The 26,027-nt window shown below is 41.7% G+C and overlaps 1 protein-coding gene across 7 annotated transcripts in view; it reads right to left on the bottom strand.

The window, feature by feature from the left end:
* LOC146867489 (heparan sulfate glucosamine 3-O-sulfotransferase 1-like) overlaps positions 1–26,027 on the bottom strand; it is a 604,489-nt gene that overhangs the window by 159,515 nt on the left and 418,947 nt on the right. Inside the window, exon 4 of one of the 7 annotated variants that reach the window (XM_085606184.1) lies at positions 6,313–6,563. The exons of the other annotated variants lie outside the window; for them this stretch is intronic. The gene's annotated coding sequence lies outside the window, so the exon portion shown is untranslated. The remainder of the gene's footprint in view (positions 1–6,312; positions 6,564–26,027) is intronic. 7 annotated transcript variants of the gene reach the window in all.

The following is a 26,027-nucleotide window of genomic DNA, read 5'->3' as shown; positions in this document are numbered from 1 at the left end:
GGCTCACCTCCGCTACTCATATGGCACGCACACTCTCGGATCATGCCCCAGTCCAAATCTGTATCGGTCTCCCTTATTCCCCACAGCGTGCTTTCACATGGCGGCTTCCTCCGAATGCCCTCCGTGATTCCATCTTTTGTGACGAGATCCAAACAGCGATTACCAACTATTTCGATTTAAATGTCGGTTCTGTGGATTCTGTGTCCATCCTGTGGGAAGGCTTCAAAACAGTAATCCGTGGCGAGTGTATATCCAAACAGGCTGGAGCCCTTCGGTCCATCTGCTCCACATTGGATAAGCTGGAATCGGAAATCAAGGCTTTGGATGCCCCTCAGATGGCCCACCCCGGGCCTGAGACCCTAGCGCGTTTGTGGGAAAACATACTGAATTTGCTGAAGAGGCCGACAGGGAACTCACTTTCCTTGGTAGAGAGGCCCAAGCCCGTCGCTTCGGTGAAGGCGATCGGCCTGGAAAGACCTTGGCCAACCTCCTACGTCTCCCCCGGGCTGTGTCGTATGTTGCGGCTCTCCGAGATGGTGGCCCCACTAGGACCACCTCCCCTGCCAAAATCAAGTCTCATTTAGGGGACTACTATTCGCAGCTCTATACCGCCAGCTCCCCTCCCTCGCGCAAGGCCTTTGAACAATATTTTGATATCCTCTTGTAGGTTTGGCTTGAAGACTATCATTGTGAATATAAGGAATGTGCCCTTCACTAAGGAAGAAATACTTGCTGCCATAAACAGTCTACCTAGCGATAAGGCCCCCGGTCTCGATGGCCTTCCAGCCTCTTTTTATAAGACTTTCGCTTCGCTCCTGGAGCCACATCTGGCTGCCATGTATAACGATTCCTTTGACAATGGCCTCTTCCTTCAATCTCTCCGTGAGGCGATGATAACGCTACTCCTTAAGCCGGACAAACCAGCTGATTGCCGTGATTCCTATCGCCCCCTCTCGCGCTTTAACATTGACAACAAGATTTTTGCAAAGTTTTTGGCCTCCTGCCTTCTTCCCCTCATGCCCCTCATTGCTCTCCCCAATCAGTCTGGTTTCATCCCTGGCCGGGCCACCTTGCACAACCTTAGGACTATTTTTTCGGTTCTTCATCAAATTAATCCTAGCCTCCCCGCTGTGGCCGCTCTACTCGATGCCACCAAGGCGTTCGATACACTGGAGTGGCCTTTTTTATTTTTTCTTCTACCGCGTCTTGGATTTAGCAATATGTTCATACGTAAGATATCTCTCCTCTATACTCGCCCCTCCGCTCGTCTTCGAATCAATGGTCAGATTTCCGATCCTATTTTGATCAAGCGCGGCACTCGGCAGGGATTCTCCCATGCTCTTCGCCATCGCAATGGAGCCTCTTGCAGCCAGATTCCGGCAACACCATACTCAGAAGGGCATAGGTTTTTCGTCCCGCTCCCTCCTGGTCTCCATGTATGCCGACGACATTACATTGTATGTCCGCCACCCCCAAGACAACCTCAGCCCTCTTGTGCGAGAGATAATACGATTTGGTGGACTGTTCGGCATACAGGTGAATTGGAGCAAATCAGTGTTGTTCCCTTTTACTGATGCCAACAAACCATTCACGCCGGATTTCCCCTTTGTTTGGGCCTCGGGCCCCACTCGCTATCTAGGTATTTGGCTGAGCAGGGATCTGGATCATCCTCTGGAGGGCCAACTTTGGGCATGCGGTTGACTGGCTAGAGTCTAAAATACCTCACTGGAACCGACTCCCACTGTCCCTTGCTGGCCGCATAGCCATTACCAAGATGGTGGTCCTCCCGAAAGTCCTCTCTCTTTTTTTTTTAAATATCCCAATTCTTCTCACTGCCCATTTCTTTCGTAAAATTAGTTACCTGATCATCTCTCTTGTCTGGGCTAGCAAACAGCCCAGGATTGCGTACGATATCCTCACTCTCCCCATGGCGGTAGGCGGTATGGGCGCTCCTAATTTTAAGCTTTATGCAGTAAGTGCCCAGGCCAGTTTTTTACATTTCTGGATTCACCCCTCTCCCTATCAGCCACATGTGGCGGTTAAGGCTGACATCGCAAATCCCTAGCTGTTGACCACCGCTCTGTTTGTCCCGGCGAGTCGTCCGCGGGTTGAGGTAGACATGGTTGAGACCCTGCACTGGGCCTTGTCCGGACTGAGCCGTCTCTCCAATGCTCCAGCGTTATCGGCTAACGCCATGCTGATCATACTCCATCCTGCTTTCCCTCCTCTCCAACCAACCGGCTAGTCTAAACATGCCACCCGCTTGGGGCTGACGACATTGGCGGATCTTTACCCCAGTGACACATTCTATTCTCTCCCTGCTTCCTCTGGTCCGATGGACACATTGCTTTTTTACCAGCTGCGAGTTATTTGCAAGGAGTTGCATCCAACGTTCCCCCAGCCTCCACCTTCGATGCCTGCCCTTGATTTTATATATACATCCCCCACTCCTTGTTGACTAAATGATATGCCCTCACGTTATCGTCCACCTCCATCTCTACTGACCGCACACGCTTGGCTTGGGGCGAGGACTTGGACATGGATATTGCTCAGGCTGACTGGCTTTATTGCTGCAACCAGACGAAGAAACTGTCACCTAATAATCAGCTTCGTCCTATACATTTTAAATATCTGCATAGGCTATACCGTACTCCTGCTCAGCTCCATAAACTGAGAATCATACCTAATGATAGTTGCATGCGCTGTGCTGCCCCTGCTGCGGATTTTACTCATCTAGCTTGGTTGTGCCCCAAGGTGTCGGAGTTCTGGCTGGCGGTATGCGCCGCCATCTCTGATATTGTCTCTGCATCAGTACAGCCAGACCCACCGTTGTGCGTGCTGGGCTTTGACAAATTTTGCCCAGACTCATCTCGACACCTGATTGCAATGTTGCTCGTCCTGGCTAGGAGTAGGGTGGCCATGTGCTGGGGTCATAGACCGGCGCCTCAGTTCGCTCACTGGCTTGAAGACGCTTCGAGATGTCATACCTTGTTATCCGAATTTTGGGACTTACTGCCTGCGCGATCCCGTCCAATAGACATATGGGGTCCCCTAGTGACATACCTTCATTCCCATCCTCATCTGAGCCATGCTGCCTCCCCCGCGCTCTCCGCCGGCACACCCCAGCGGCTCCAGCTGCTGCTGGTCAGTGAATGCCACCCTCCATGTCCCTGCCTCCCCCTCTGATAGCGCCTGCCCCTAACTCTACAGTGGTGACAACATCTCCTTTAGCACCATGTTGTTTATGGTGCCATAGCCGTGCTGCACAGAATTAGGTTTGTGTATGATTGGATTATCATTACATCTATCTCCTGTTAATGACCTGCTGCGTACGATGCTCTGATCTGATGCTAAAGGGTATTTTGTATATGCTGAATATGTCAATAAAGGTTTTTGAATTATTCTTTTTTTAAATAAAAAAACTCCTTGCCATACCACCTAAATAACGCTGAGTCTATAGTGCTCAGAAATGCCCAGGCTTCACAGGGTTCCCTGGATTCCCACTGAATCTAATTCTGAATATTGCTGCCGCTCCAAAAGAAAGTGAGAGAAAAACTGCACCTTAATACATATATTTTGTTGACCAATGCAAACCACCCCCGGCCTTCTCCTGCATTTCTAGCTTTCGGAAATGTCCAGGGATGGTATGATTGCCTGGGTGTCGACCACCCCCAGGATTGAATAATGAAGCCATCCTTAATGGAAAGGTAAGAAAAAAGTGGGCTTTTCAAGATTTTTATATTTTCTGGGAATTCTGGGTAAGACAACATACTGGAATCTAAGCAAACCTAGACCACCCTGGATTACCCCCTTGCTAACTAGTTTTAAGAAATGTCAGTGGTTGGTAGATTTCCCTGTGTGCCAAATACTGCAACCATCCCTCAGTGACAGTGAGAGGAAACTGACTTTAAGGAATAGTTTCTCCAGTCCTCCAAACTGCCTGCCCATGGGAGCAGAAAGAGATTATTGCCATGGGGGTGGAGAGTGTGGCTTGATGCCATTACGGACTGACCTATCTATCACCCAGTTAGATACAAATAATCCCTGGTGTTGTGAAAAGTTCCTACGTTTGTGGACCTGGCAGATTGGGCTAAACTTCCTCTGTTCCAAAATCGGCTCACCGCCAGCTCGACATGCACTTAAAAATGTGATAGTTTGGACCTCCATTGCCCTGTCAGAGGATGATCGGACCGCCAAATATTTAATAGGGTGTTAAGTTTGCTCTTGTGGTAAAAGGGCTGGCTGGTCCAACACTTCATTCAAATACCCATTCAAATAAATAAAATAGTGCTTATATTCTAGCTCACGGGTGATGAGGCCTGATCCCAAGAAGGACTGTTCTAATGCCATTCATACAAACGTAATAGTACCTGCTTACTTTGTGCCCAACTCAGGTGGGAAGATTGGGAGTAAACCTGGCAATCTGAAGCCCAGGGAGTCCTAAGTTTGGGGTGGGAGGGTTGCAGCCCTATGCATTAAGAGGAAAGCTCCAACACAACAAAGAAAAAATACTCTGTGGTGATCAAGAAGGCTTTTTTTCATTGGGCCGTAATATTGGGATAAACCCATGAGAAAGGGAATGAGGCCTGATGCAAGAAAGTTGTAAACCCTACCCCACTGATCTAGAAAAAGTGTCAGGATACTAGTGAGCTTTCTGCCCCCATTAAACAATGTCAGCACCATCATGTGCATCATTGAATAAAAAATGAAGCCCCAGCTGGGGGCGGGGGGAGTGTTTCAGCTCCCTGCTGGGAAGGTACTTGATCAGGGAATCCTTTTTGTGCATTTACCAATTACTTCTCAATTGCTGGGAGGTAGGATGTGATCTCTACATTCTCCACACTACAAACATATTGTAGAGGATGTGGAAGTCAAGTCCTTCAAGCCCTCCAACCATAAACAATGAATGTGTTTCTTTATTTTTAGAAAATGCATTTTGGTAAAATAGCAAAAACATTCTTGAAACAACAGTAACATGTTAGCCAAATATCATTAACAGAAAACAAAATTGCCACAATACATACTACAAGGTAAAGAAAAAATAATGTATTCATTTGTGCTCACAGAGGATTTAAGGCAGAATGTAAATGTAACATTGCACATTTACAATAAATGTACAACTGCAATACACCAACTAATTAAAGAGGTGATGATTATTATTATTAAACCAAAGGCGTTTTGGTGGTGTCTGCTGGTGAATGGGAGATCCCTTGGAGTGGGTGGGATCCAAGAGTATGAGCTGGCTCTACAATCTGCCTTTACCCCATTTACATGCAGGTAAATAGCTGTTTCATTCTCATCTTTTTATTTTGCAGAGCTACTTGCCTTTGCAATTGATGTAAATGAAGTGAAATCCATTTACTCGCAGGTTTTAAAATCCCGCTGGGACTTTCTGCGACTATGTGCATCCTTGGTTGTTTCCTTTGTTTTTTGATGTGGTTGACAAATTAGGTGCTTGATTGTCTCACATTTCCACTTCAACCAACTCTCTAGCTGTTTGTCACAACTCTCCTGACCCAAAAACACTAAACCACAGCAGGACCCAAGCTTCAAAAACACTAAACCCCAGCAGAGCCCAAGCTTCCTGTGAAAATTATGAAGGTAGATAATTAAGTGAGCTGACTTGCTCTTGTAATGATTATAACTCACAGGAACAGGGCACACATTCATAATTTCCCTGATTTAAAAGTGTTTGCATTTGTATTTCTCTTTCCTCTGCAGCTCATCTAAGTTTCATTTGATGTGGCCCTGCATGCCTTCATGACCACTGGCTTTTATGCATTTGGGCGTCCTCACCATTTATCTATCCTCCCATTTCATATTTTCCCTGCCGAGGTGTGCTATGTGAACCCTTGGAGGTAAAAACAAACAATGGGGATGAAGCGCAGGAAAAAACACCCCGGAGAGTCATGGCCATTGCTTTTTTTGTTTTATACAAGCAAATTCCTAACCTGGGAGTTTGTCTGTGAAAAACCAAATAAAGAATGCTGTGAGGACAAAAACAATGGAGCAACATTCAACATTCATTAGCGACAAGGCCTATGCCACGCGAACGGCCTTGGCAGAATACCTTTGAGAGCCCAAATGGCCTCTTCATTCTGCCTCTGTGCTGCGACACAGAAGAAACTGAAAACTTAAAGTTATTATTCAGCCTTGTACATTCAAAGATTGCTAATTCGAAACTTATATTTGTAAGTAGCTGTAAGTCATTCCATTATTTCAGAGTGCAAGGTTATCTGCGTGGGGAAAACAAATCTGTAATGTTGATAGATTAAATCTTTAAAAATAAAAAAAAAGTCTAACCAGTGTTACCTTTTCACAGTTTTGCTAATGCACACTGTTCACTGTATCAGCATCTGGTGAGCTATCTATATGCAGATGGTTAATCTTGTGAAATCTCTTGCATGTTGATCTCATGAAGAAAGCAAACCAAGGTGTTCATTACAGAATATGGGAAAAACTCTCTTTCTCTGTGGTCCAGCAGTTGACCTCTGGTGCAAGCAAGGTGAAAGGTCACGTTCCATTTTTCCGACTCCTTGATGACCCTGACCTTGGATTCATACCTAATGAGAAAGAGGATAGTTACAGAAATTGAAGGCAAAAGCCATCTAGGACTGAAATTAATTGTTTCTGAATATCCAGTGAAGCCACAAATTGATTCTCCCAATATTTGAAATGTCACACTGCTGAAAAGGTGGAGTAGATAAGTTTAGTGACGAGTGAGGGCCAAAAGGCTTTGGAAATTATACTAATCAGTTTAGAGATTTTGCATATAAAAGGTCGATGTGTTCACCAAATCTGCAGCAATTTTTGAATTAGAAAAATTCCCAACTTCTCAGAAAAATAGCTGGTGCCTAATGCCCTGACATTAATCACTACAGCTTGCTGAAAAAGACTCAGCTCTGTAAAATACACAGCGGAAAACTCAACCAAGGCAAACTGTTGAAAACATCTAATAACTGGGCGAGCTGCTTTGGCCACCAGAGGTGACCCACTCTTGACCTCATATTTTTGCAGGCTGAAAAATCTCTTCTAGATGATGTCGCCAAGCTTCAGCATTTACTGAATTGAGCTTCAAGACAACCCGAGCTGGAGAGACATGTTAATGCTGGGTCTGGTGGCTTAGTGGACCAATGCATCAACTGTAGGGGAACTGTTTTTGACCTCATGGTCACAGGTTTAAATCCAGGCGGGTCTACGCAGGCTCTCATCCTTCTGAGGTCAATAAAATGAGTACCATTGAGCTGGGTAACCATAAACATCTGATATTCAGCGTCAAAATACTATTGGGTGAATGTGTGCCTTACAAATACATGTGTTAAGTTCCAGGGACATTATTAAATATTAAGGCCATTTAACTACAGTGCCCTTCTCATGCTAAAACTATGACAAATTTTAAAGACATGTTTCCATTTCGATGGCTTACACAGGTCTGATTGTCTTTCCTTATCATGAGTATTCAGTCAAAATATGGAGTTGAAAATGTCGACTTACACTAATATCGAGTTTTAAATATGGTGACACAGAAATATAAACATCAAGAATATTGTGGTAGAATATCGACATTAAGCTAAAAAATATTGATTTTAAAAATATAGAAGTCATTAATATCGTTTGCAAATATATAGTTGTTTAAATATCGATGTTTTAATTAGTGTTATGTATTTTAGTATATATTTTAAATGTATGTGATTTTTTTGTGTAAGTATTTTTTATGTTTTTTAATATATGTGTTCCGCTTTTAGAAGTTATTAATTTTATTTTAATAAAAGTTTGCATTTTTAAGTTCTGTAGTGGGTTGTGGGTTTACAGGAGAATAGGGTGGGAAGTAATTTAATTATAATAAATCAATGAATATTTAGTATTTATTAATATTTAGTTAATTGAGATTTTATAAGGTTGCTTGTGTTTTAAATTGCGGGTTGTCGGGTTTATAGGGGTAAAGTGTGGGAAGTTATAAATTTGTAATGAATTAATAATTCGTTTTTAATTAATATTATTAATTGACAATTAAATATGGAAATTGTGTAATTAATTTTAGTTTTGAGTTGTGGGGTTTTTAGGGGTATAGGTTGGGAAGTAATAAATGTTTAATTAATTAATAATTAGTTGATAATTTATATTATTTTTTATTGATAATTAATTAGGGTAATTGTTTAATTATATTTTTTGTTTGGGTTTTGGGTTTATGAGATGCAGGGTGGGGAGTAAATTAATTTTACTTACTTTATAATTAGTTGCTAAATACTATTAGTTATTTAATTGAAAAACAAATTTAATTGTGTAAATAATATTTTTACAGTTTAACTTTAGGTGTGGGTTGTGGGGATTATAGGTGTAAAGGGTGGGAGGTTAATTACATTTTGCGTGTTTTAAATTGTTTTTTACTTAATAATATTTGTTTAACTGATATTTAAATATGTTAATTATGCAAATACATTATTTTTTTTTATATGAGGTATGAGTTGTGTTGTATTAGGCTAGGAAGCAAATAGACTAAATGCTTGTAATAATGAATGTTTTTGTCAATAAATAATTTTTGTATGGGGATATTTTGAGTGTCAATATTTGGTCAGTGTACCCTTATCATGGTTTACGCATATGCGACTATGAATTGTTTCATTTGTTTCTTGTGGTTTTCTTCAGTTTATGTATTCCAACTTGTACGAAATGTGAATTCACTTTAACTATTTGTATTCACAATTTCTTTGTACCATATGTTATTTTCCCCCTAATTATATAGTTGTCAGAATTTGTCTGCCTCCATCCTCCAAAACCTCCTTCAAAATATTTGTTTTGAGCAGCTACAGCATTTATTAGAGTCTCTCCATACATTAACAGAAGAAAGCAGATTGATGAGAATCCCAAAAATGAGAGTGAGATAAGTCCTCTCCCAAACCTGGATGATAGATATCTTTAACAGCCTTGCACCAGAAGACCGTGAGTAGAATGGATTGGAAATGGAGGACTGGAAGTTAGTCATAAAAAACATGGGAAGTCTTATCTCCAAGTTACTAGAAACACGGAAAGGAAGAAAAAAATTGGCACTGAATGCAGTGACCTATATAATAAAAAAAAAGAACTCAAACTGTATGCCTTGTGATGAAACACAAAACATGAATTGGATTCACTATTACTCATGATGAGGTAAACAATAACCCTAACTTGGCAAATACTGAAGGGACTATTCACAAACAGTATTTCGTAGTACAAACAGTCGTACTACAATAGTACTATCAATGTACTACAATATGCTATTCACAAATATACAAATGTAAATCTTAACTTCCAAATCTCCTATCTTTACTATGGGGAGATCTTTACACATGTAAGTTTACTACTTAGGGGCCGAATCCAATGTCGTTCGGAAAGGTTCTGAATCTGATTCGGGTTTGCCAAATCCGATCCGGAGCCCTTGTATCCGACCGAATCGGACATGCTACAGAACGATCAAGTATGATGCCTGGAAACCAGCAGGACTGACCAAATCATTCGGACAGGTCGCATCTTTCGGAGGAAAATCGTACAGCTCTATGGACTCGGTTTTCCAAGCGAGCAAATATGAGGACTGATTCGGACAGCCATTCCGAATCGGTCTCTACGGAATGAATCGGTGCCGAAATCAGTCTTTGGGGGCCCATAGCAGGCCCCCCTCCTCTCGGGGCTGTTCGAATTGGGCTTGTGGGGGTACCCAAGGCACCTCCCCTTCCAACCATGCACAGTGTGGCACGCACCATGGGGTGCCCGCCACAGGGTGCACGATTTTCCCCAACCACCCCTTCTTCGGAATGTTCTCGATCCGAACTCAGGCTCCCACTGAAGTCAATGAGAGCCCGACCGAATCGTATCCGGAGGCATCCGGATGCATCATGCTCACTCGGTCGGACTCCCCCAATCTGAGTCATCCGGAAAGCATTCCAGAGCTGATTCGGTCGAAATGCTTTCTGAACGAGATTGTAATCCAGCCGATTCCGAGGTCATTAGGTAACTGTTCCGAACAAATCGGTCTCGGGCTCGTTTCCGAACAAAGTGAGTCCTGAGAGTCCGGACGACTGATTACGATGCTATCCAACACCGTTCGGTCGACACACCTGTGATGCCTGGATGGCACCAGGGTTAGGTTGCCCCGCCCCAACCCGTCCGGAAGAAGACTCGCAGCGGAGGTCTAAAACTACCCCCTCCTTGCATTATTCGAGTCGAAACGTCAACGCTCTCTGTCCACTTGAGGCCTGTACCTGTCTCCCCGTCCTCCACTCTGAAGATGCATTGATGCATGATTGAATTATATGATTTATTGTAACTAATATGTTTATGTATGGACAGGTCTCTCAATACTGGTCTTCATTACCAGTTGTGTGTTAAAACATTTGAATTGTTTTGCCTTAAAAACTGTGATCCTCGCCTTCTCCAACCCCAAATGAGCAAATCCCACCCCCTTCCCCTTTTTTGCAACCTATTAACTTAATGTATGAAATTAAGATTTGAGTCTAACTTTAAAAATAAATTCATGAAAGATGAATCATGCTTCTCTGGCGCTCTAGTGTTGTTGCTTGTTCTTCCTAAATTCAGATTGCATAAACGTAATGTTATCCACATGGGTTTAAATACCAGTGCTGGAGTCTTTACACAACACAGATCATATAGGTTTGAATTTGCTTCTCTTTGAAAGAGTCACGGACCGTTCTTTTCATTCCCGCATTGTGCCCAGGTCCGGTGACGACTTTTGGGTTACCCCATTATCTATAATGGCAAAGTATGTAAGAAGCATCACTGCTCCAGTCACTGATTGGCATATTGACACGATTGAGATTGTCCAAGAAACGTGTACCTATCAGGGGAGACACACCTCCTCTGTCTACCTGAAGACCATACTGGGTCAATGTGGAGTACCTTACAAGTCCTCTGCTTAATTCAACCCTCAGTATAATATGTTCATGCAAAGGTCTAATAAAACCCTAACAAGCCTGATTGGTGGTCTACATTTTCTTCTGAATGAGATATACATCATCCTCACGCCATGGTTTCTTTTTGCCTCAGGGTGGTTAATGAGAATGGAAAGGGCTTTTATGCCTTTTATGGGATCATCCAGTATGAAATACTGCTGAGCCCTATGGTAGAATGTTCACATCTCAAGTTTTTATTTTTAATTTTTAGTGGTCTTTGTAAACAAATGTTCAACACCATTTCTGTATTAATTATCAGAAGTGAAAATGAGATCATACAATTAAAAACATCTCAAATAAGCTTTATAAAGCTTATTTGAGATGTGTTTATTTGGACCCTATCAGGCATGTTTTTTACATTCATCATATATCCTTAAAATGTCTGAAAAACTGTTAAACCCCATGATGTACAAAAATCGCCATCTGATCTCTGCCCAATAGCTCACAGTTGAAGAAAATGGGCCTAAAGCACTTTCATCAAAGAAACCTCTTTAAATTAAACAAATTTGGTCACTTGTTTCTGCACATTTTCACAAACTCACAATACCAAGCATAATTATTGGGTTGGGTAGGGGAGGGTATGGAGGCAATCCAAAAAAGTCTAACTAATATGAAGAACTGTAGGCAACAAAGTTCCTTTAATATAAAAGGCTTTACGCCCTGCCATAGCTATACTGGCATGATGCTACTTCTTGTGAATGATAAATAGCTAAGTGGATATGTTGCTGTGTCATTGGTGTTGATACCCTATTCATGTTCCTGGTCAGGGCCACTGGCTCTGGATCCAGAGTTTGGTACCACATAATTGAGCTTTAGTGTGGATTACAGTGCTTAGCTTCGTCATCAAGATAGATACTCACCGAGACCTACCACTGATGAGCATATGGACAATATGTGGGGCAATTTGCTCATTGCTTTCAATAGGACATTGGACTAGTTTAAATTGTATTAACTGTACGTGTCAAGAAGACATCATCATTCTCATTTTGCACTGATATCCTTTGGGTTATGGAGTCACTCTAGATGCTAGCAAAATGGGTACATATTTCTAGACTGGATCACTTTAGTGTGACTTGCCTGGATGATAATACCTTTTCACTGCTCCTGGAGAGAATCTCCAATTGTACTTCAGGGCAGGGCTTGAAGCACTTCCATGAGCACATGTGAGTCTTCCAATGAGGGATTCTCTGTACAAAGTTCTACCAAAAAGGTGTTAGTATAAGGAGGTCAAAGAACTATTAATGTCATAGGGATGGTTTGAGAAAGGATATTATAAGCACTCTTATGGTGATGATAATGACTAAAACTTCAGGTGGAAACAGGGGCTGGTAAAGGACGAAGGGAGATGACTAATTCAGGGATCAATGTGGAGATTACTCTCTCATTTTGTAGACTTTGGACTGTAGTGAGGTCCTGCACTCTGATCAGATGCTGAGATAACCAACTAGATCACATTGTCTCCAGCTGTAAACAACAAGATGATAATGGTTTCACCCACTATTCTTGAAGTATATTCAGACACAGATATTCTGTTGTCTTCCACAAAGACCGTATGATCAGACAAAGGCGTTATACATCTTCATCTGTTAGGCACTTTTTAACCAGTTTGATTATAAGCTTACAGTGAAGAGGTAAACTGTAGATTCATTGAAGGCATGGGCACATTTTCTGCAGTGGCTGAATCAGGGAATTAGCACATCCAGTTATATAGGCAATTTTAGGTTTTACAAAGACTCTTTGGTACGACATCTCTTGACAGACAAATTGGAGTTACCACACTCATGTAGTTTGAGGTTCATGGCCCAAGGTAACTGTTGCAGGTGGTTATCTGGCTAATTGATTGTTTCTCATTTGAAACTCTAATAGAAACTATAATAGATTGCTCTTCACAGGCCAAAAAGTCCCCTCTGACAGGAAACACAAGCAACTCCACTTAAGTTTCAGCCATTATGTGTTAGGAAGCTCTTGTTAGAAATGGGGGTTTCTAGGTGGCAGTGGTTTGCACCCTGTCCCAGTAGGGACCCTTCCTTCTAGTCAGAATAAGAGAGTTACACACCCAGATAACATTCCGGCTCACCCACTTGGTAGCTTGGCATGAGCAGTCAGGCTTATCTCAGAGGCAATGGGTAAAGTTTTTGTACATAAAACACAGTAACACAGTGAAAAAAACACCACAAATGGACATCACAATAGAAAAATGATGTATCTTTATCTAAACCAAAGAAGACCAAAACAACAAAGGTTTAACATACACAACTCAAAATATCACTATTAAAAGGTTTCAAGCAATTCTGCCCATAGAACTCTATAGATGCAGTGATTTTACACAAAGTACCTCCAATGCGTCAAGATTCACAAGTCAAAACAGCTGCAGAAGAGGGAAGCACCGGAAAACACAGTGATGCGTCGATTCCTGAGATCTTGTGGAGGCGATGCATCAGTTCTGCTGCACGCAGGAGAAGTGTTGGGTCAAATCTAGACTGTAGGGGAAAGTGAAGCATTGATTACAGGAAGGTTCTGGTCGTGAAAACTTGCTGCACAGGTCAGATGCGTGGTAATCCATAAGCGCTGGAGGTCGATGTGGCGGCTGCAAAACAGGTGCTGCATCGACTTCTTCAGCCATGTCCTACATTGCGTCGATTCATTCAGCTGCACAGCAGGGCCTGTGGTGGAGTCAGTGCAGGGCTCTCAGTCGCTGACAGGCACTGCAACAATTTCTTTTGGCTGCACGGCAGCGGTGCATCAAACTTTCTCCAGCACGGTGATGCATCATCGGAAAAACAGGTGCTGGAAGGGCGATGTGTCGATTTTGATGGTTTCACCAGGTCTTTGCAGCAGGAACAACCCCAAGGGACCAGGACTGGATTTGGCACCACAAGGTAGGTCAGAACTTCCAGCAGCGGAGTTCAAGGATGCTGCAGATTAAAATGTTTGATGGCCTGGAGACTTCTTACCAGGAGGCAAACACACTCAAGCCCTTGGAGAAACTTCACAGTCAGGATACAAAGCAAAGTTCAGTCCTGTTCCTCTCCAAGGCATAGCATAGGCAGCAGCTGCAGGCCAACCCAGCGAAATAACACACAGCAAAGTGGCAGTACTGCTTCTTACAGCTCTTCAGCTCTTTTCCTTGGCAGAGGTTCCTCTTTTTCCAAAAATGCTTTAAAGTCTAGGCTTTTAAATCCAATACTTATAACCATTTTGGCCTTTCAAGGAGGCATTCTTCAAAGGATTGTCTTTGTAGTGCACACGTTCTTGCCCTGCATGTTCTTGGCTCCAGAAACACTCCAGGGGGTTGGAGACAGCACTGTGAGAGGCCAGGCACAGCCCTATTCAGGTGCAGGTGACAGCTCCTTCCACCACTCTAGCTCAGGAAGGCCAATCAGCCTAGTGATGTGCCATCAAGATATGCAGGGCACAACTCAACTCCCTTTCTGTGACTGCCTAGAGTGAATGCACAAACAGGCCCCTGACAATCTAAGCCAGACGTTGATTCCACAGGCAGAGGCACAGCATGGTTAGACAAGAAAATGCCCACTTTCTAAAAGTGGCATTTTCAAACACAATTTAAATAACACCTTTACTAAAAGATGTGTTTTTGAATTCTGAGCTCAGAGAGCCCAAACTCCAACTCTCTAGCTGTTCCCAATTGAAAGTTACACTTGTAAAATGTTAGAAGGTTTCTCCAATGATAGCCTATCAAAGAGCTAGTTCCAGCAATAGTGAAAAACGAAATTGGCAGTATTTCACTATTGGCTCATGTATAACACACTGGTACATGTCCTACCTTTCAAATAAACTGCAGCCTGCCCATTGGGGTACCTTAGGCCTAACTTAGAGGTGCCTTACATGTAGTAAAAGGGACGGTTAGGGCCTGGCAAGTGGGTACACTTGTCAGGTTGACATGGCAGTTTAAAACTGCACTCAGACACTGCAATGGCTGGCCTGAGACAGGTTTACAGGGCTACCCATGTGGGTGGCACAACTAGTGCTGCAGGCCCACTAGTAGCATTTAATTTACAGGCCCTGGGCACACACAGAGCACTTTACTCGAGACTTATTGCTAAATCAAATATGCCAATCATGCAAACCAACTAGAATTAAAATTTATACAGGGAGCACTTTCACTTTAGCACTGATAAGCAGTGGTAAAGTGCCCAGAGTAACTAAACCAGCAAAAACGAAGTCCAGCATAACAGTCAAAAACACAGGAGGTAGAGGCAAAAAGACGGGATACCAAACCAAGTATGCCAAGTCGAACAGCTCCCTTCTTATACCACGGTGGAATAGCGATGGGGAAATGGATCCAAATGCAAGCCAGCAAAATGGTGTCCTGCACCTCAAGTGGGTAGCAAAAAAAACAGTGGGCCCCTCAAACTTTTACACCTGGTGTGACTGCACCTGCTGTATTAATTACAGCCATGGCCGTCACTGACCTGCAACTTTAAAACATAAACGCAAGCTAAAAAAGCTGAAATTTATGACTCAAACAGAGGCTCAATGTTGACTTGCAACAGGGGCTCATCGTTGGCATGATGATAAGTCAGGTGGAACAAAATCTCTCTTCCTGATTATTAGAGTTTAGGTTTTCCGCACCCAGATATATACTGTTTGTGTGGAAGAACATGAGCCAATGTTTCCAGACAGCTCAACTAACCACAAAAATCGCATGATGTTTATATGTAGTAGTAGCCGAGTCTTCTGCTGCATTTTGGGTGGTAAATTTATGTGGTAAAACCACAGGGAATAGGGGCTTACAAATGGTAATTACCTATTCCATGCAGTTTTACTCATAATCCCATGGCATCGAGGCAATGCTGCCACATGCAAATGGTAAAGTTGCATGTAATTTTAGCATGCGGTAAAATTGGCCCAATTCCATGCAACTCTTGAGACAATCCCTTCCATTTCTCTAGCATAAGGGCGTGAACAGCAATTATATTTAACATATCACCCATGAAGAAAGAACAGTTTTAAGACAAAAATGGTCTAGACTTTTAATTGCAATATATCATTATATCACCGCGTTACACCCTGTCCACATTGCCATTTTTGAACCAAAAGAGCAGGGGCGCAATGTATCTATATTGGTTCTGCTTATTCACTTGGCTAAGATGCTTGCGTGTAATGTACAATAAACATTACCTATACTATCATTAGGCGAAAGCAATGTGTGGGTTTAGTCGGCAGCAAGGCCCACCTTTGCAGCTCAGCTGGAGCCTCGAACAGCGATCCGAAGAGTCGGGGCCGCGCTCGGAACAAAGACGCCCTTGTTACGCCGCAGAGATGTTAATGAAGTGACTGCCACAGTCTTAGCGCCTCCGCCTCTACGGTGCTTTCAAACGCAAATGCACACCAATTAATTTCCAGCAAATGTCTTCCTCTGCCCTGCTCTCACTTTCAACAAACTGTTTCTTGAACAGGAAGCTGCGCTCGAGACAAAAGCCTTGTTTGAATTTAAGCTCATCCGAATGGAAAATTGAGTGGCACGTTTATAGATCGTAAGTGATGAGTGCTCCGCCATGAAATAAATTCAAGAAAAGGTCAGGGGGAATTACAAGAAACTGAGCTCCACATTCCCGTAGACACTCAGAGATACATTTAATGTTGTACAGAGCCTGTTAAGCCCTTTCAAAAGCTTCTTCGCAAAGATTTTTCAATATTTCATGAGAATGTTTCTTCCCCAAGATTATTTAGGCATTATTCTGCAACAGAACTGGAAAGGCTTTCTCTAAACTGCTCTGCCTCTCTCAAACTATTGAAATACTATTTTTGAAGAGTTGATTTTATCAAGAAAAGAGAGTGGCGCCAATTTACCACACCAACCTAACAAATCCCTGAGTGTTGTGTATTAATCTTTCTACCTGAGGCATCAGTCATTGAAAAGCGACGGGTCTATCAATGCCCACACACATGGTGGCAGGAAAGTACCTAATTTCGAGCTACTGCAGCTTTTTTTTAAAACTGACTTGTATCGAACTGTTTCTAATACCTCTTTGCAAAAAAAATCGAAAAGGTTTTTGAAGTGTTTAATTTTGCACTGATTGTATTTGTATTCTTCCTGTTTGTGAACATGCTTGCTCTTTCATATCAAAACAGCTAGATATAGATATGAGCAGTGGTCCAATGTTTTACATGGGAACCAACCATCAGCACTTCTGCCTAGCAGGGCTACTAAATACCGAGGCTGACCAGCCTTCATTTTACATCATGCTTCTATCACCACTCTACAGTGTTCCTGGCTTTTATCTTACTTTTGTAGGTTCTTTTTCATTCCTACTTTATCCTTTTATTACTGTTGCCTTCTTTTATTTTCTTTCTTCCCATGTTTTCAGCCTTTCTCTCTCTTGCTCTGGGTTAAAGTCTGATTATGCAAAAAAAGTCCCCAAAAACAGCCACCATTGCCCGCTACCGCTAACTAACAACCCAAATTAAGCACTGTCATTGCAATTCTTATGCAACTGAAAAGAATTAGTATAATGTTTGAGCAGTAGATCCTCCATGCAAAACCTTGTACAACATTGCTGCATGCAGCACCACTCTGATGAGCCTGCAGACGTAACCTACTCAAAGCCATCTGCATTCTCTCCCATGCATAAGAAGAGATTGTGAACCACAAGCATACAGATGTAAAATAATTAACTACCCAAATGATGGCATTTTCTCATAGTTCCAGAGAATTTTGCATTAATACCAAACACACATTGAACAGCCACAAAATAAGCATTATCAGCTCCCAACACACTTAAAAGTAACACTTAGATCATGGGCACTTTACAAAGACCTTGCAGCTAAAGCACGTCCGGGGACACAAACCTTCCCCTTTCCACTGAGCAATCTTATGACAATGGCATTCAAACCAAGTTTAACCACCCCCGTTTTCATTGGATAAAGTCATGAAAAAGAAGGTCTGGGAAATTATGCAGAATGTGAGTGAATGAATGAATGAATGAATAAATGAACGAATTACCAACTTATATAGGTCAAACAAATACCCGAAGACGTCAAGGCACTGAAGCAGTTCTACTATCTGACAGGAGCAAAGGACCTCAATAATAGCCAATTTACAAGGCAAAAAGCGAGGTCTTCAAGGCCTTGTGAAAAGGAAGATGTAACTTTAGAGAAGAAAAAAATAAAGGAAACGTATTCCAAAGCTTGGTAGCTGCTACCGCAAAGGATCTTCCTCCCCATCTCACCCTTCTGTACCTGGGGACAACCTGCCGATTTTTATTGGCGGATTGTAGTTGTCTAGTTGGACCGGATCATTGGAAGAGATGTCTAATTCCCTACGATCCTGAGTTTTTCAGTGCCTTATGAACAATACACAGGGCCTTGAACAAATTCGTTTCTCTGCTAGACGCCATGTAGTTTCTTGATAGCAGCCGAGATTGAATGATTTTTTGGAACACCTAAGACAAGTCTTGCAGTAGCGTTCTGAACAAGTTGTAGCTTATTGATGGAGGCCCTATTTATGCCCAGATAAAGGGCATTGCAATAATCCATCTTAGATAGAATCAATGCACTGTTGCTTCCGTCAGTGCTGTAAAAGAAAGGCACAGGAATATCTTCCTAGGGGTCCTTATGACCCAAAAGCAAGATGGCATAGTCTTATTAACCTGGGTACTGAAGAATAACACCTTTCACTGTGTACTGGTGCTATGTTTTTAGATCCATTCAGTGCATACGTTGTGGTCAACTATAACACCAAGGTGTTTTGCTAAGTCAACAGGACAAAGACATGCTCCGAGCATTTCTGGCCACCATGAATGGGTCCATATCGGGTGATGGTTACCAAACATCAAAACTTCTGTTTTGTCCCCATTTGATTGAAGATAGTTGTTTTTCATCCCGGATGCCACCTGTGGGACTCCACTGAGATTGAGAGTGGGGTCCAAATAAAATTGGTCAATTTTAACTTTCAGTGACCAATCAGTTAAAAAGGAAGCCAGGAGCTTCAAGGCAGAATCTGTCACCCCGAATTCCTGAAGACGGTCAATCAGCCTAATTGGCAAGATGGTATCAAATGGCAAAGACAGGTCCAATAAGATCAACAAAACGGTCTGCCCAGCATCAACCAAGGTACAAATGTTATTTACTGCAGTTATTAATGCAGTTTCAGACCCATGGGAGCTTCTAAATCCACACAGAGAAGGATCAAGTAGATGCTGTTGTTCCAAATACATACTCAGCTTTGAATTCTGTTGAGACAAGAGTATCTTTATTTAGTAGGGGCTTGATGACCACTGTTTTCTAGTTAAGTGAATAGCATTCAGAAGAGATGACCAAATTGAGCGTTGCTGTGAGATAGGGAATGATAATATCCCTACCCAGCCTCATCAGCTTCAGGGAGCAAGGTTCCTAAGGGGAGCCTGATTTGATTCCATCTAAACTGGTCAGTCTGTTCATGTGAAAGCGGGAGAAAGGCAGACAGATAGTAATCCCTTTTCTTGATATGAGAAGAACTAAGGGATGAGGGATTAATATTTTTCTCAGAATTAAAAGGCTGAGAGTTGAGACTCTCCAAGGAGGGGTATATCTTAGCAATATTGGCGTGAAAATAATTAGCCATTCCCTCACAAAAGACCTGTGAGCTCTCATTATGTGCCGAAGTAAAAGGGGTAGATAGTGAGCTAATCAAATAGAATAAATCTCTAGATGACTTGAGTGACGATGTCATCTGAGTGTAAAAGGATGATTTCTCTGCATTAATGGCTAATTTCTATTCTGCCGTCCTAGCTTTATGTTTTCTTCTCTCCGCTAAATTATAATTTTTACATCAGATGCGGCGAAGGAGAACAGTGAACACAAGAGCACTAGGAATGGAAAATATCAGAACAAAAGTCCTGGGATCACATTCCTGATGAAAATCTTAAGGCAAAATTCTCCCAAAAAGATCAAAATGTGTTAGATAAGGACTGAGCAGTGCACAAAATCTAAGCATTCGAAGTCTCAGTGACTTAATATAGTTAAATAATTTTTGGAGAAAAAAGCCAGAGCCGCGTATTCCTCCGTAGGAGTCCGTGATATCACTGTACAAATTGAAGAGTAGGTTTCCTATCTTCTAGTTCCATGTGTACTATAAGATTGGGCGCCTTTCCTGTTTTATAATTTTTGCATGAGAATTGCCACTAGAATCAAGTCTGTGTGGTGTCTATATTCCATTAACAAAGTGATTCAGTTCATAGTTGATCCAGAGTGCCATGTAAGTTATCTGACTCCTCCTTCACCAGTCTTTAAATGACCAAACACCTTATTTGAGGTTGCTAAAATGATTATGATTATGTCCGAATTATGTCTGTCAGTCATTTTGTATGATTTTACAATGCAATTTTCTTTTTTATTTTGTTACACTGAGGCATTTCTCTGGTCATTCCCAATGTATAAAGTTTGATGGCTTCAGGGCTTAGTGTGTGCTCAAGAACACTATAAACATGATCAAAATTAATTAATTATTAGTGATGCGTGGGAGTTAATGAGGTTGACCCACAAATATTGGTGTATGTTATTGGTGTATTATTATGTGTGACTTCTGGCTTTGGTACTCCTAGCTTACATATGAATTTCAGCAATATGCTAGGAGTATCCTTGCCTAACTACTGGCTTTTTCATGGAATTCATGAGTTAACCATGAGTACGTCATTGCAAAGTCTGTGTTAATTGGGCCCCAAATGTGCCTGGTAATCTTATTGCAGTGATTTATCATGTTTGGGTAAAGTGTTTTAAAATTGTTATTAGACATCCTGCACACCATCTGAAAGCTACTATTGCTTGCAAAAGATGCTTTGTGGTTTACTCCAGGGTAAGTTGTGGTCAACTATAACACAAAGGTTTTTTTGCTAAGTCAACAGGACAAAGACATGCTCCGAGCATTTCTTGCCACCATGAATGGGTCCATATCGGGTGATGGTTACCAAACATCAAAACTTCTGTTTTGTCCCCATTTGATTGAAGATAGATGTTTTTCATCCCGGATGCCACCTGTGGGACTCCACAGAGATTGAGAGTGGGGTCCGAATAAAATTGGTCAATTTTAACTTTCTGTGACCAATCAGTTGAAAAGGAAGCCAGGAGCTTCAAGGCAGAATCTGTCACCCCGAATTCCTGAAGACGGTCAATCAGCCTAATTGGCAAGATGGTATCAAATGGCAAAGACAGGTCCAATAAGATCAACAAAACGGTCTGCCCAGCATCAACCAAGGTACAAATGTTATTTACTGCAGTTATTAATGCAGTTTCAGACCCATGGGAGCTTCTAAATCCACACAGAGAAGGATCAAGTAGATGCTGTTGTTCCAAATACAATTCAGCTTTGAATTCTGTTGAGACAAGAGTATCTTTATTTAGTAGGGGCTTGATGACCGCTGTTTTCTAGTTAAGTGGATAGCATTCAGAAGAGATGACCAAATTGAGCGTTGCTGTGAGATAGGGAATGATAATATCCCTACCCAGCCTCATCAGCTTCAGGGAGCAAGGTTCCTAAGGGGAGCCTGATTTGATTCCATCTAAACTGGTCAGTCTGTTCATGTGAAAGTGGGAGAAAGGCAGACAGATAGTAATCCCTTTTCTTGATATGAGAAGAACTAAGGGATGAGGGATTAATATTTTTCTCAGAATTAAAAGGCTGAGAGTTGAGACTCTCCAAGGAGGGGTATATCTTAGCAATATTGGCGTGAAAATAATTAGCCATTCCCTCACAAAAGACCTGTGAGCTCTCATTATGTGCCGAAGTAGAAGGGGTAGATAGTGAGCTAATCAAATAGAATAAATCTCTAGATGACTTGAGTGACGATGTCATCTGAGTGTAAAAGGATGATTTCTCTGAATTAATAGCTAATTTCTATTCTGCCATCCTAGCTTTATGTTTTATTCTCTCCGCTAAATGATAATGTTTACGTCAGATGCGGCGAAGGAGAACAGTGAACCCAAGAGCACTAGGAATGAAAAAAATCAGAACAAAAGTCCTGGGATCACATTCCTGATGAAAATCTTAAGGCAAAATTCTCCAAAAAAGATCAAAATGTGTTAGATAAGGACTGAGCGGTGCACAAAATCTAAGCATTCGAAGTCTCAGTGACTTAATATAGTTAAAGAATTTTTGGAGCAAAAAGCCAGAGCCACGTATTCCTCCGTAGGAGTCCGTGATATCACTGTACAAATTGAAGAGTAGGTTTCCTATCTTCTAGTTCCATGTGTACTATAAGATTGTGCGCCTTTCCTGTTTTATAATTTTTGCATGAGAATTGCCACTAGAATCAAGTCTGTGTGGTGTCTATATTCCATTAACAAAGTGATTCAGTTCAAAGTTGATCCAGAGTGCCATATAAGTTATCTGACTCCTCCTTCACCAGTCTTTAAATGACCAAACACCTTATTTGAGGTTGCTAAAATGATTATGATTATGTCCGAATTATGTCTGTCAGTCATTTTGTATGATTTTACAATGCAATTTTCTTTTTTATTTTGTTACACTGAGGCATTTCTCTGCTCATTCCCAATGTATAAAGTTTTGATGTCTTCAGGGCTTAGTGTGTGCTCAAGAACACTATAAACATGATCAAAATTCATTAATTAGTGATGCTTGGGAGTTAATGAGCTTGACATACAAATATTAGTGTATGTTATTGGTGTATTATTATGTGTGACTTATGGCTTTATTACTCCTAGCTTACATATGAATTTCAGCATTATGCTAGGAGTATTCTCGCCTAACTACTGGCTTTTTCATGGAATTCATGAGTTAACCATGAGTACGTCACTGCAAAGTCTGTGTTAATTGGGCCCTAAATGTGCCTGGTGATCTTATTGAGGTGATTTATCATGTTTGGGAAAAGCGTTTTAAAATTGTTATTTGACATCCTGCACACCATCTGAAAGCTACTATTGCTTGCAAAAGATGCTTTGTGGTTTACTCCAGTATTTTCTACCCAAGTCACAGAGAAACTGTGAACCTTTTAGAACAATCTCCATTTGATGGGTCTAAATCATTCCCAGAACATTTGAAATGTATTTCAAGTGATATAGATCACACTTCAATTAGGTTAAAAGTATGCTAGAATAACACCTTTCACTGTGTACTGGCGCTATGTTTTTAGATCCATTCAGTGCATGTCTCATTAGAAAAAGGTTCTTTCAAAAATATATGCATCATATACACAGTCTTTGGTTGCAAAGCTTAAATATTTATATTTTAACAATCCGAAGCAATGTCACGTTATTCCTAATTTTGAAAATATTTAAGCTATGAGCATTCCTCAAAGAACCTAGTTAAACTATCTGCATACTGTATTACTTCTAGCTCAGAAATATATATGAATTTGTACCTTGGATTTCTCTCTCAGTTGATTTAAAGTGAGACAGTACTTTGGTGGCTTACAATACACACATGGCAACAGCAGTGCCGTTTTCATTAGTTCAGTTAAGTCAATTAATATTAAGTCCCTTTCCTAAAACATACTCTCTCAATCAAAACTTGAGAACACATAACCACACAACTCTGAAAAGGGGAACATGGCACCAGAAAAGCACGGGTTAGTAAGGAGAAAATATTTTGGGCACTCCACACATTGCAGGCTTCAAAGTAGAAGAAGTTAGTGTAGGGGCGTTTTTGGAGATTTATGGATCTCCCGCAGTTTTGAAAAGACTGAAAGCTTTCACCTATTTGCATATATGCACAGTGATGAACCGCTCATCATTAATCATTTCTCCGTCAAATCAAGATGCAGGATACTGGAGGCATGGCAATGGTCAAAGGCAAGAAATTGATTGTAGGAAAGTGAAGGTCTAGAAGGAGAAATATATGAACATCTGAGGCAGAGACCGATTGCGGGACATTCATGTAACAATGCAGGTACAATGGACACTAAATCACTTTCTATTGCTCAGAAGCGTTTAAGGCCTTGTAGTGAGACCCTATGTGTCTACTTTATACCTCAGTTCTTTTCTACTGCTGGAACATTGCTCCTTTTTTTCTCGATTTCACCAGATAAGGCAGCCTGGAGCCTCCAAGGCTATTTAAATGTCTGTTAGAGATAAGGATCTGGGTTGTCCTCTCCCTTTAGCAAAAGTGTAAATGTCAAAGTCATAAAGTTTTCAATCCTCTGGGCTCCTCCGCTAAGGAGTGCCGCCCCAATTCTCTTCTCAAATATTTTGTTGCCTCGGTATGTATTTCTTAAACCTTAATTTTGGTGTTATAGAGCAGTGCCAAAGGATGCCAATCATACTCAACAAACTATTAACATAGGCAACTATTGACTTACATTCACATTTATAACTAACACAATGCTTTGCAGATACTTAACACAATATAAAAACTAGAAAACATGTATGTATATATGTATGGGGTATGTGATTAATGGTAGGGATGTTACATGACAGATAAGTAAAAGAAGGACATCAGGCATGGAGGAGAAGGAGAGATACAACAACGGCGGCGTCTTCAGCGTGACAAGATGTTGCTTGAAGAGAGAAGTGTTCAATGCCTTATGGAAGTAGGAAAGGATGGGTGTGTGGATCTAGACAGGCATAGCGTATCAGAGCCTTAATCCATCATAGGTAACCAGCTTGATTATACCACCATCAAGATGATTTAGCAGATATTGAAGCGAATGCAGGATGGTAGAGAGAGCGGGTGGGGGTGATTCAGCAAACTTCTTTAATATTTAGACATATTGTTCTAACCTGTTGCGAACTCTCATGGGGAAGGCATTTGAGATTTTTAAACAATGACTAGCAGGGTTTTTCCTGTGCTGCGTTGCGACCCAACCAATGCTTGGATTGAAGTTCTAAAGCAAGGGAGTAGATAGAAAATTTAAATACCCCCCACTTTGAACCAACGCTGTTATAGCTCCAGGCAAACAAAGCAAGTCATTGCGACCCTCCATGAAGAGCTTGCCTGTTTCTTTGATACAAACACATATCCAGTCATTCTTTCATATTTCCAGCTACCTGCTGATATCCACTATTTAACCTTTCCATTCTGTCATCTATTTAATCTTTCATCCATCATTCAGTCTGTCAACATTCCGTCTATTCATCCACCCATCCCAATCCAAACCTATCCGCTCATTTTCAGACCCATTCATCAAACCTATACATCCATCCACCTTTTTACTCAGTTATCCATCCTTTCACTTAGCCATCCCCCTATCATCCATCGGCTCATCCATCGTTTCAGTCATCCATCCATCCATCCATCCTTTCGCTTATCCTTCTTCCCTTTTACTCCATCTTTCCAAACACTCATTCCATCCATCCATCTATCCATCCATCTGTCCATCCTCTGTTTCACTCCACCCTTTCTCTTATACATCCATCCTTTTACTCACCCATTCACCCTTTTTCCAATCCATGCATCCATCCATCCACTCATCCATCCATCCATTTACCCTTTAGCTCACTCATCAATACACCCTTTCACTCATCCATCTATCGATTCACACTTTCACTCATCCATCTGTAACCCTTTCATCCAGCTACCCATCTACCCTCCCTTTCACTAATCCATCCATTCTTTCACTCATCTATCCTTACACCCATATGTCTTTTCACTCATCCCTCCACCCTTTCACTCCATCCATCCATTTATCCATTCACCCCATTAGTCCATCCATTCATCCATCTTCCATTTCACTCATCTATGCAACCTTTAACTGACTCACTCATCCATTACCCATCCATCTTTTCACTCATCCATCCGTCCATTCATCCTCCCTTGCACTCATCAATCATTTCACTCATTAATCCATGCATCTATCCATCCACCCTTTCACTCACCCACCTTCCACCCTTTCACCTTACTTATGAACCTTTGTCTGCCGAGCTGCAGTCAGAAGAAGCCCAGCAGAACACCCCCCCCCCCGCTGAAGGTGCTAAAGCAGGGGGTTGATGACGCCCCTGTTCTAAATTCTGAATTAGGAAGAAAGGATTTCAATGTGTGAAGAAGAGAGAGTTTTATGCAAGTGTCCAGCCTCGGCCATAATTCTCACAATCACAACAAAGCAAGATCAGATAGATGTTTGTATCTTTGAGTTTTACCTACACCCTGGGTACTCGGGGTTCTTTTCACAAATAGCATGTGAATAAATCTAT

Source organism: Triturus cristatus, chromosome 1_2 (genome assembly GCF_964204655.1).
Source record: "Triturus cristatus chromosome 1_2, aTriCri1.1, whole genome shotgun sequence".
Taxonomy (NCBI): domain Eukaryota; kingdom Metazoa; phylum Chordata; class Amphibia; order Caudata; family Salamandridae; genus Triturus; species Triturus cristatus.
This window is presented reverse-complemented; position numbering and strand designations above follow the sequence as displayed.